The sequence below is a fragment of the Aquarana catesbeiana genome, linkage group LG13, assembly GCF_042186555.1.
Source record: "Aquarana catesbeiana isolate 2022-GZ linkage group LG13, ASM4218655v1, whole genome shotgun sequence".
In the NCBI taxonomy this organism is placed as follows: domain Eukaryota; kingdom Metazoa; phylum Chordata; class Amphibia; order Anura; family Ranidae; genus Aquarana; species Aquarana catesbeiana.
The window spans coordinates 213,409,424-213,420,836 of NC_133336.1; the positions used below are offsets into that span (position 1 = coordinate 213,409,424).

Below are 11,413 nucleotides of genomic sequence, written 5' to 3' on the forward strand. Positions count from 1 at the left end.
GTACAGTGACCTCATTGTCCAGTGGTGAGATGATTGGAGCTTTGTGACATGGTGCATTATCCTGCTGGAAGGAGCCATCAGAAGATGGGGACACTGTAGTCATAAAGGGATGGACATGGTCAGCAACAATACTCAGGTACCCCATCCCCCACACCATTACACCCCCACTACCAACCTGAATCGGTGATACCCCATCCCCCACACCATTACACCCCCACCACCAGCCTGAACCAGTGATATCCCATCCCCCACACCATTACACCCCCACCACCAGCCTGAACCGGTGATATCCCATCCCCCACACCATTACACCCCCACCACCAGCCTGAACTGGTGATAACCCATCCCCCACACCATTACACCCCCACCACCAGCCTGAACCGGTGATATCCCATCCCCCACACCATTACACCCCCACCACCAGCCTGAACCGGTGATACCCCATCCCCCACACCATTACACCCCCACCACCAGCCTGAACCGGTGATATCCCATCCCCCACACCATTACACCCCCACCACCAGCCTGAACCGGTGATACCCCATCCTCCACACCATTACACCCCCACCACCAGCCTGAACCGGTGATATCCCATCCCCCACACCATTACACCCCCACCACCAGCCTGAACCGGTGATACCCCATCCTCCACACCATTACACCCCCACCACCAGCCTGAACCAATGATACCCCATCCCCCACACCATTACACCCCCACCACCAGCCTGAACCAGTGATACCCCATCCCCCACACCATTACAGCCCCACCACCAGTCTGAACCAGTGATATCCCATCCCCCACACCATTACACCCCCACCACCAGCCTGAACCAGTGATATCCCATCCCCCACACCATTACACCACCACCACCAGCCTGAACCAGTGATACAAGGCAGGATGGATCCATGCGCCAAATTCTGACCCCACCATCTGAATGTTGGAGCTGAAATCCAGACTCATCAGACCAGGCAACATTTTTCAAAACCTTCTATTGTCCAATGTTGCTGATCCTGTGCCAATTGTAGCCTCAGTTTCCTGTTCTTAGCTGACAGAAGTGGCACCCGGTGTGGTCTTCTGCTGCTGTAGCCCATCTGCTTCAAGGTTGGATGTGTTGTGCGGTCAGAGATGGTATTCTGCATACCTTGGTTGGTTATTGGAGTTACTGTTGCCTTTCTATCATCTGCCCATTCTCCTCTGACATCAACAAGGCATTTTTCTCCACACAACTGCCGCTCACTGGATATTTTCTCTTTTTCCCACCATTCTCTGTAAACCCCGAGAGATGGTTGTGTGTGAAAATCCCAGAAATACTCAGACCGGCCCGTCTGCCACCAACAACCACGCCACGTTCAAAGTCACCGAGATCCCCTTTCTTCCCCATTCTGATGTTCGGTTTGAGCTTCAGCAAGTCGTCTTTACCGCGTCTAGATACCTAAATGCTTTGAGTTGCTGCCATGTGATTGGCTGATTAGCAAAATTTTCTACCAAGCAATTGAACAGGTGTACCTAATAAAGTGGTATATATATATATACAGTATATAGTACATTCACACCAGTCACTGCCCTCAAGGATCTTACAGTCTAAGGTCCCTAACTCATATTAATACATACATTGGGGCTAATTAACCTCCCAGCGTGTCTTTGCAGTATGGGAGGAAACCCACACAGGCACAGGGAGAACATGCAAACTCCAGGCAGGTAGTGCCCCCTGGTTGGGATTTGAAGTGATGACCCCGAGTGCTGCCAGGTAGAAGTGCTAACCACTTATCAACATTGGAAAAGACTAAGAAATCACAAAAAATGGACTTTGTAGGCACACACGTAGGATAGAAAATATTAGAATTTATAATTGGATAAAGTTAAAAAAGGTAAAATGTAGAAAACATAAAAAGAACAGACATCATACTAATGATGACATAGAATACATGACCCCGGGGACTCCAATAACACCTCCAAATATTATAATCTAATCCAGTGGGATGAGAAATAAGATCCGGTATAACCAGTAGCGGCATCCAAGAGGAATAAAGTGCATGGAGTAGTTGAGTCGCAGTGTGAGGTCACAGGAGGATTTTCCCCTCTACATGTTTCACACAATTGTGCTTCTTCAGGAGATTACAGATCTGATAAACATGGAAAAAACATCAAATAAGTATATATATATATATATAACATACTATCCAGTATATAAAGCAATATAAACAATGAAATGGTCATTTCAATGGGATGTAGCAGGATGGAGCCCAAGTCCGGTGACCACCGGGGGAGGGGGGGCAAAAAGTAACAATCCTCCCATGGGGACGCAGCCACACATTACACAAACTAATAAATTAACCACTTCAGCCCCGGACCATTTGGCTGGCCAAAGACCAGAGCACTTTTTTGCGATGCAGCACTGCGTCGCTTTAACTGACAATCGTGCGGTTGTGTGCGGCGTGACTCCCAAAAGAAATTGATGTCCCTTTTTTTCCCCCACAAATAGATCTTTCTTTTGGAGATATTTTATCACCTCTGCGATTTTTTATTCTTTGCACTATAAACAAAAATAGAGCAACAATTTTGAAAAAAAAGCAATATTTTTTTACTTTTTGCTATAATAAATATCCCCCCGAAAAATATATATAAAATTTTTTTTTCCTCAGTTTAGGCCGATACGTATTATTCTACATAGTTTTATAAAAAAAATCGCAATAAGTCTTTATTGATTGGTTTGTGCAAAAGTTATAGCATCTACAAAATAGGGGATAGTTTTATGGCATTTTTATTAATAATTTTTTTTGGCAGCGGTCAGCGATTTTTATCATGACTGCGACATTATGGCGGACACATCGGACACTTTTGGTGCTATTTTTTGACCATTCATATTTATACAGCGATCAGTGTTATAAAAATGCATTGATTACTGTGTAAATGTGACTGGCAGTGAAGGGGTTAACCAGGAGGGGGTGCTGAAGGGGTTAAGTGTGTCCTAGGGGTGTGTTCTAACTGTGGGGGGAGGGGCTACGTGTGACACGACACTGATCACCGCTCCCGATTACAGAGAACTGTGATCAGTGTCCTGTCACTAGGCAGAACGGGGGAAATGATTGTTTTACAGCATTTCCCTGTTCTTCCTCTCCTTGAGACGATCGCGGGTATCCCCCCAGACATCGTGTCCATGGGACCCACGATCACACTCACGGAGCTCGCAGTGCCCGCCCACAATGCCGCGTCTTAAAGGGCGACGTACAGGTACGTTAATATGCCTGTCCGTGACATTCTGCCGACGTATATCGGTGTGAGCCGGTCGGCAAGCGGTTAAAAGTTTTATGTATAACAAGTCAAATTTTGTAAGATATATTCCATAGAAATAGATACTTACATAATATGAAGATTTTTAAGGTAATACATTGTAGGGGTCATGTATGAATAAATCACACAAAGAATCCCCAATATTCAAATAGTAAAATTCTGTAAAACAAAAAAAAATAAGAAGGGAAAAGAAAAATATAATCGGTATGGTACCTAGAACTATGTATATACATTATGTATGCCAAAAAATTATATGGCCAGTAAATAGAGAATATTGGATATATAAGGTATAAAACATATATAAGATATAAAAAAAAATCAGAGGGCTTATCAGGGGCTAAAAGGGCCTATAGATAGCAATGGTTGATAACCATGAGTAGGGATGAGCTGAACACCCCCCTGTTCGGTTCGCACCAGAACATACTAACAGGCAAAAAATTTGTTTGAACACCATTAAAGTCTATGGGACACGAACATGAATAATCTAATGTGCTAATTTTAAAGGCTTATATGCAAGTTATTTACATAAATGTATGACTCAGAGGGTTGGCCGTGTCATTGCCAACATCCCTTGTAATTTTTAGAACTAGATGTGTACCTCAAAATGGGATTTTAAGGGCAATGCAGAAATTGGCAGTGTTGAATTATAGTTAAAAAGAAGTTTATTGATACAAAAACGAATAGGATATACATGAACATACACATTGATCTAGTTAAGAATAATTATAAAAACATCAGATATATGGAAACATATGATGCATCCTACTGCTAGTTACAAGTACCACCCCCGATAGGTGTGATGGAGTCATGATAGCAGATTTCCAACGCGTTTCAACTCATTGTAAGGATAAAGTCTTCCTCAGGGAGGGACTGCATCACATTATTTGCATTTAACTGTGAAAAATCGCTTTCCCAGTGCTGGCAGGGGTCCTAACACGTGATTGTCAATGCTGCTCAAATATCCTCTACGGGATGGCCTGGTATATTGTGAAGAAACCAGTATTTGGCAGTCGTGATAATTAAACAACTTAAATTGATTGTGTCAGGTGTATTGTTCCAAGTGGCAGGGAGCTCCGGTCCTGGAGTACCTCTCTGTAACAAAGCCAGTTGTGGAATGCTGTCCAGGCCGGTATCATTCCCTATGGGATGCCCTATGGTATTGCCCTATGGGATGATACCGGCCTGGACAGCTGCATGATCTGACCTACTCCTTTGCCATCAACCAAATACACATCTATGAACATCAACTGTTGAGCCACCTCCAGTGGATATCTAGTGGGGACCTACATTACATCAAGGGACAGTGAGTCCCCATCTCCCTGTATGCAAGTAGCTGCTTTGGATTGGGACGCGTGGAAGGATACTGGCACCCATATAATCGGAGAGACCAACAGGATCAACATCATACGCTCGTACCCCTGCAGGGGTGGAGTGCTCCGGTGAGTGCAACCACATTGGGGGGTGATTGCCAATAATTACAGCACGGCTCTTTACCACCAAAGAAGAACCTTCTGCACGATTTCTACGAGGATTTGGTGCATGGCGCATTATATTATTGTTATGAACACTTTGCAACAAACAGTATATGGGATTTTTTTCGATACATAGTTGTGGATTTTACACATTATTAATGATTTACTATTTTTAAATGTTTTTTGCACATTAATGCAGAATGGTTTGATAACCACAGTTTTCATACACAGCACCACTTGGTACTTGTCACTTTATATTTACTAATTAGTAGATTTATATATACTATTGTCAACACATGTTATATAATGGTGATGATTTAAAATTTGTGTTACTGCTTGCACACATAGTTGAAAATTCCCTCTATCATTAAATAAGGATTTTTTACTAATTACATATATATGGATACATTGATTTTTGGGAGTTTCATATAACATATTTCTTCACTTCTAAGAAGCGATTATATCACACACCAGAGCACTTGTTAATTTTACAGCCACACCCTTTGTTCTAACACAGCGCCACTCCCTATCCTTATCCGAGCACGCAACCTGGCAGGCCACAGGAAAAGAGGGGGGGATGAGAGAGTGGCCCCCCTCCTGAACTGTACCAGGCCACATGCCCTTAACATTGGGAGGGTGCTTTGGTGTAGCCCCCAAAAGCACCTTGTCCCCATGTTGATGGGGAGAAGGGCCTCATCCCCACAACCCTTGCCCGGTGGTTGTGGGGGTCTGTGGGTGGGGGGATTATCGGAATCTGGAAGCCCCCTGTGTGAAATGGTAATGGGGTACAAATGTACCCCTACCATTTCACAAAAAAGTGTCAAAAAGGTTAAAAAACACAAGAGACAGTTTTTGACAAGTCCTTTATTAATTTCTTCTTCTTTATGCTTCTTCTTCCATCTTCTTTCTTCTGGTCTTTCTTCGGTGTTCTTCTTCTCCATCTACTTCTTCCTCCGCTCTTCTCGTCCTGCATCTTCCTCCGGCTTCTTCTCCGCTCCATCCGCACAATCCACCTCAGTGGGATTCTTCTGCCGTGTGACTCTTCGGTTCTTCTGACACTTCCTATATAACGGAGGGCGGGGCCACCCAGTGACCCCTCCTCTGACGCACGGGGACTTCATGGGGATTTCCCTCTGGCTTTCCCCGTGTTGTCAGGGGGGGCGGGGTCACCCGGTTACGTAAATTTTGGTTCGGGGTTCCCCTGTGGGGAATTCCCATGCTGTGTTTGAACTTTTATGTGTATTGCAGGACCGACAATTCATTATAGCCGGCGCTAGCGATAGTAGTTTTACATGACTTTTTTTCCTTTAGAAATGTCATTTTGCTGTCAGACTGTTCTAAACACGGGAAACATGCGCCCCTTTACAGGTATACTATAGACACCCCCCAGGTACAAAATTTAAAGGAATATTACACTTTTATTGTTTCACTTTAAGCATTATTAAAATCACTGCTCCCGAAAAAACGGCCGTTTTTAAAACTTTTTTTTCATTGATACATGTCCCCTGGGGCAGGACCCAGGTCCCCAAATACTTTATGACAATAACTTGCATATAAGCCTTTAAAATTAGCACTTTTGATTCCTCCCATAGACTTTTAAAGGGTGTTCCGCGGCTTTCAAATTTGCAGCGAACACCCCAAATTGTTCGCTGTTCAGTGAACTCATGTTCGACCTGAACATAAAGTCCTTCCTTCCTCTGAGCTGGCTGCTCAGCTGTCGGCTAATTGCCAGCTCCTATCTCTCCACAGCGACTCACCTGTTGATGATATCCTCCTTGTCAGTCCTACCTAATTAAGCCGTCCAGTCCAGATGAGCTCTTCCTTCACCTTGGTCACATCTCTAGAGACACTCTCCTGTGTTCCTGTTAAAGACTTGCTTGGCTGACATTCCTTCTGGCTCCAGATCCTGCTTGCCGTTCTACTACGCTGTTCTCTGGCTCCCTGATGTTTTGGCTTGTCTGACTATCTGTTTCCGGTTCCTCTGGCTATGTTTTGACTACGTTTACTCTGTTTACCTTTTTTTAATTATTATTATTAAACAAGTGTGATTTTAACTGTACTTCTGTCTCGGTCTGATTTCATGGTTTCCGGCAGTGTCAACTTGTGTGCATGTTATCAGGCCAAAATCACCAGGGTGTGTAAACTTTTGATCGGGGTCATTTGGGTTGTTTCTGCTGCCATTAAGGTATAAAAAGAGTAAACACAGTTGATAGATAATAAATGGCTTCAGTCAAACACTAACCATGAGTGAAAGAAAAGTTTTTGTGTTATCATTCATATTCTCTGAAAAATGGCCAAGAAATCATAAATTCTGCCGGGGTATGTAAACTTATGAGCACAACTGTGTGTGTATATATATATATATATATATATATATATATATATATATATATATATAATGTATAAAAGGGAATAATGTATTATATATGAGAAAATAATACATAATAATCTGTATAGAAGGAAATATAATATATAAAGGGGTTATAATATAAATAATAATATATACAATATATAGGGGCCACAAAAGGGGTGCCTGTGACTTTAAGGCACATTCCATTTAAAGGGAGACCTCACTGACTGTCGGGGTCAAAGGTTTGCCCACTGAGGGGCTCACACTTCCAAATTGGTCTGATAATCCCCTAGTTGCCCCCCCTTTACTAAACCTTCCATCTTTTGAAGGCCCCCCAGAGTCTGGAAAAATCCAGTGTTCCCGGATCCTAGCTCCGCCCACTGGGTGATGTCACCAGAGCCTGCACCCTGAACCAAAAAGCACTGTAACAGTCCTGCTGAATTCACTGCTGTAGTGGATTTTATAAATGCTCTGGGTGGGTCCTTTCTGACTAGAGCATAGGTGCAGAACTTGCTGGAAAACCTTCATCCAGGAATAGGTTTTCTTCAGCTGCCAATGGGAATGAAGGAGCGCTGTGAGGTATTGATGGGGCAGATAGTCATCATATGATCCATCCCCCCCACAGGCTGGAGGTTGTCACATTAATTAATGATGTAATGAGGATGGGGGAGGGGCACCTAAAACTTTCGGAAATGTGCTCCCTAGAGCGTGGTGCCTGAGGTTTCATAATGGGTCAGGTGCGTCACGTCTGCACCACCAACATTGACAGCGGCGGTGTTCCAAGCAGTCACTTCACTGAGGCTGGCTCCGCCCCATTGCAGCGTGGGAATGGGCGCTTTACCACAATGCAGCGCCAAGAACATGTTGCACGTCGGGGTGCTGCAGCACCATTCACATCTGTGCATTCCAGGAACATGTGTGCAAAAGTGTGAATGCAAAAAAATGTTAAATAATTGTTTAGGGCACCCTAAAAGCAGGCAGCAGACGTGTGTTTTTTCTGTGCAACAAAATGCGCACCGAACTCGCCAAAAATGTGTGGTAAAACTAGTGCAGAGCTCAGCGCCTAAAAAGGTGGGGGGGATGGATAGGAAGGAAGGAGCGCCCGGTGTCCAGAGAAATGCGACTGCCATAGTATGGTTCATAGGTGTTTAATATCAGTGGTAACATGAACATCAAGCCAACGCGTTTCAGGGGAAAGGACTCCCCCTTCTTCAGGGCTGTGTACTAGTGGATGGGGGTGATTCCCAGGATGGGTACATTAGTCAGAAGATTTCAGAAAGCTGGGGGTGCCAGCTATAGGTGGAGAGGCAGCAATGAAAAGGGGCGGGGGCATTTTTGGCATGTTTGCCGCATGCAGGGTGGGTCATTCAAGTGAACCGGCTGCCCTATGTGCTTAGGCGGGACAGCGGAAACCTGCGGAGTGCCCCTTTTACCACAAACAGACAAGGAATGCGGGAGAGGTGGTGGCCACTAGGGATGAGCCGAACACCCCCCGGTTCGGTTCGCACCAGAACCCGCGAACGGACCGAAAGTTCGCACGAACGTTAGAACCCCATTGACGTCTATGGGACTCGAACGTTCGAAATCAAAAGTGCTCATTTTAAAGGCTAATTTGCATGGTATTGTCCTAAAAAGGGTTTGGGGACCCGGGTCCTACCCCAGGGGACATGTATCAATGCAAAAAAAACTTTTAAAAACGGCCGTTTTTTCGGGAGCAGTGATTTTAATGATGCTTAAAGTAAAAAAAAAAAGTGAAATATTCCTTTAAATATCGTACCTGGGGGGTGTCTATAGTATGCCTGTAAAGTGACGCGTGTTTCCCATGTTTAGAACAGTCCCTGCACCAAATGTCATTTTTAAAGGAAAAAATCTCATTTAAAACTGCTTGCGGGTTTAATGTCATGTCGGGTCATGGCAATATGGATGAAAATCAGTGAGACAAACGGCATGGGTACCCCCCAGTCCATTACCAGGCCCTTTGGGTCTTGTATGGATATTAAGGGGAACCCCGCACCCAAATTAAAATAAGGAAAGGTGTGGGGCCACCAGGCCCTATATACTCTGAACAGCAGTATACAGGCGGTGCAAACAAGACAGGGACTGTAGGTTTGTTGTTAAGTAGAATCTGTTTGTAATTTTGAACATTTTTAACGTGTTTAGCTCCAGCCAAAAAATCTTTTCTAAGCTTTTTGGAAAACATAGGGAAGGGTTATCACCCCTGTGACATTTGTTTTGCTGTCTTTCCTCCTCTTCAGAAGATTTCACCTCACTTTTTTGTCCCAATGAAAAATGTTTTTTGAAAATTTGGGTTTTTTTGTGGAACAAGGATTGGAAAGCATCAGTGGAAAGGAGAAATTGTTTTCCCATATTAACTCTTACAGGAGAGAATTTCCCTTCCTAGGGGTAGATTTCATCTCACTTCCTGTTGTCTCCTTCCGTTTGCAAGTAGGAGTCATTTGTAAGTTAGATGTTTGAAAGTAGGGTCCTGCCCTATATACTCAGCAGAAATTTGGGCCTTAGGTATTGCTGTGGCCACAACACTGTAAGCCCTCACAGGGCCCTGCTGTGAAATATTAGATCAAGAATTGTAATTACATGCCCCTGTTGAACAGGAGCTGAAAAATTAGGCCTTAGGCACTGGTGCTGGTGCCACAACACTGCAACCCCTCACAGACACTCTAGTTGGAACGCAGGAACGAGCCCTGCTGCAAAGTATTGCTTCAAAAATTGTAATTACACGCCCCTGTTAGACAGGGGCAGAAAAATTGGGCCTTAGGCACTGGTGCTGGTGCCACAACACTGCAACCCCTCACAGACACTCTAGTTGGAACGCAGGAACGAGCCCTGCTGCAAAGTATTGCATCAAAAATTGTAATTACACGCCCCTGTTAGACAGGGGCAGAAAAATTGGGCCTTAGGCACTGGTGCTGGTGCCACAACACTGCAACCCCTCACAGACACTCTAGTTGGAATGCAGGAACGAGCCCTGCTGCAAAGTATTACATCAAAAATTGTAATTACACGCCCCTGTTGAACAGGGGCTGAAAAATTGGGCCTTAGGCACTGGTGGTGGCGCCCAGAACCAAAAATGTTCTTACAAGCTATCAGCGTGATGATTGAGGAGGAAGAGGATAATTACTCAGGGATAGTCACTCAGCATCAGCATAGGCAGTCTTTGAAGGGATCTGAGATTTCAAAAAAAATTATTCGGTTACATCAGCATCAGGTGCTTGGTAGCTGGTGGTGATCCAAGACTCATTCATTTTTATGAAGGTCAGCCGATCGACCGAGTCGGTGGACAGACGCACCCTGTGATCGGTTACCACGCCTCCAGCAGCACTGAATGTGCGTTCCGAAAGAACGCTGGATGCAGGACAGGCCAGTAGCTCAATTGCATACTGTGCAAGCTCTGGCCAGTGATCCATCCTCAAGACCCAGTAACCCAGAGGATTTTTGGTGGGAAAGGTGTCCAAGTCTGATCTTGCCCCTAGGTATTCCTGCACCATATAAAACAGACGCTGGCGATGGTTGCTGGAACCGATCATACCTTGGGGCTGCGGACCAAAAAATTGTCTGAACGCATCGGTCAGACGGCCACCTTCTCCACCGCTCCTTCTTTGACTGACCGAAGCCTCAGCAACACGTTGTCCAGAAACAGGAGTTTGTAACCTCCCAGTCTCTGGGAACGCGTTGCACAGACCTTTCTGCAAGGCCTCCCGAAGATGTTTCATCCTCTGCTCCCTCTGCGATGGCAAGATAAGGTCCGCAACCTTACCCTTGTAACGTGGATCAAGGAGGGTTGCCAGCCAGTATTGGTCCTTCTCCTTGATACCACGAATACGAGGATCCTTACGCAGGCTTTGCAGGATCAGGGAGGCCATGCAGCGTAGGTTTGCTGAGGCATTCGGTCCGGAGTCCTCTGGGTCACTAAGAACGACATGGTCCGCAGCCACCTCCTCCCAGCCACGTACAAGTCCATGTGTTTCTTGGGACTGATCCCTTAAAGACTGCTGCTGATGCTGAGTGCCAGGCTCCACCTCCATACTGACACAATCTTCCTCCTCCTCCTCTTCCTCCTCGTCCTCTTCCTGTGTGATCGGCGGGCACGCAGGAACACTGTCTGGATAAAGGGGGCCTTGAGAGCTAAGGAAGTCCTCCTCTTCCTGCCTCTGTTCTGCCTCAAGTGCCCTGTCCATTATTCCACGCAGCGTGTGCTCCAACAGGTGGACAAGGGGGACAGTGTCACTGATGCATGCACTGTCACTGCTCACCATCCTCGTGGCCTCCTCGAATGGTGAC

The 11,413-nt window shown here is 45.3% G+C and overlaps 1 long non-coding RNA gene across 1 annotated transcript; it reads right to left on the reverse strand.

Annotated features, from left to right (window-relative positions):
• Positions 1-1,823: 1,823 nt before the first annotated feature.
• LOC141117394 (uncharacterized) lies at positions 1,824-4,408 on the reverse strand. Its single transcript, XR_012237148.1, has 2 exons — positions 3,363-4,408; positions 1,824-2,124 (listed from the first exon to the last, which is right to left on the reverse strand). It is a non-coding gene; the product is annotated as an uncharacterized lncRNA (long non-coding RNA).
• Between the last annotated feature and the right edge of the window lie 7,005 nt (positions 4,409-11,413).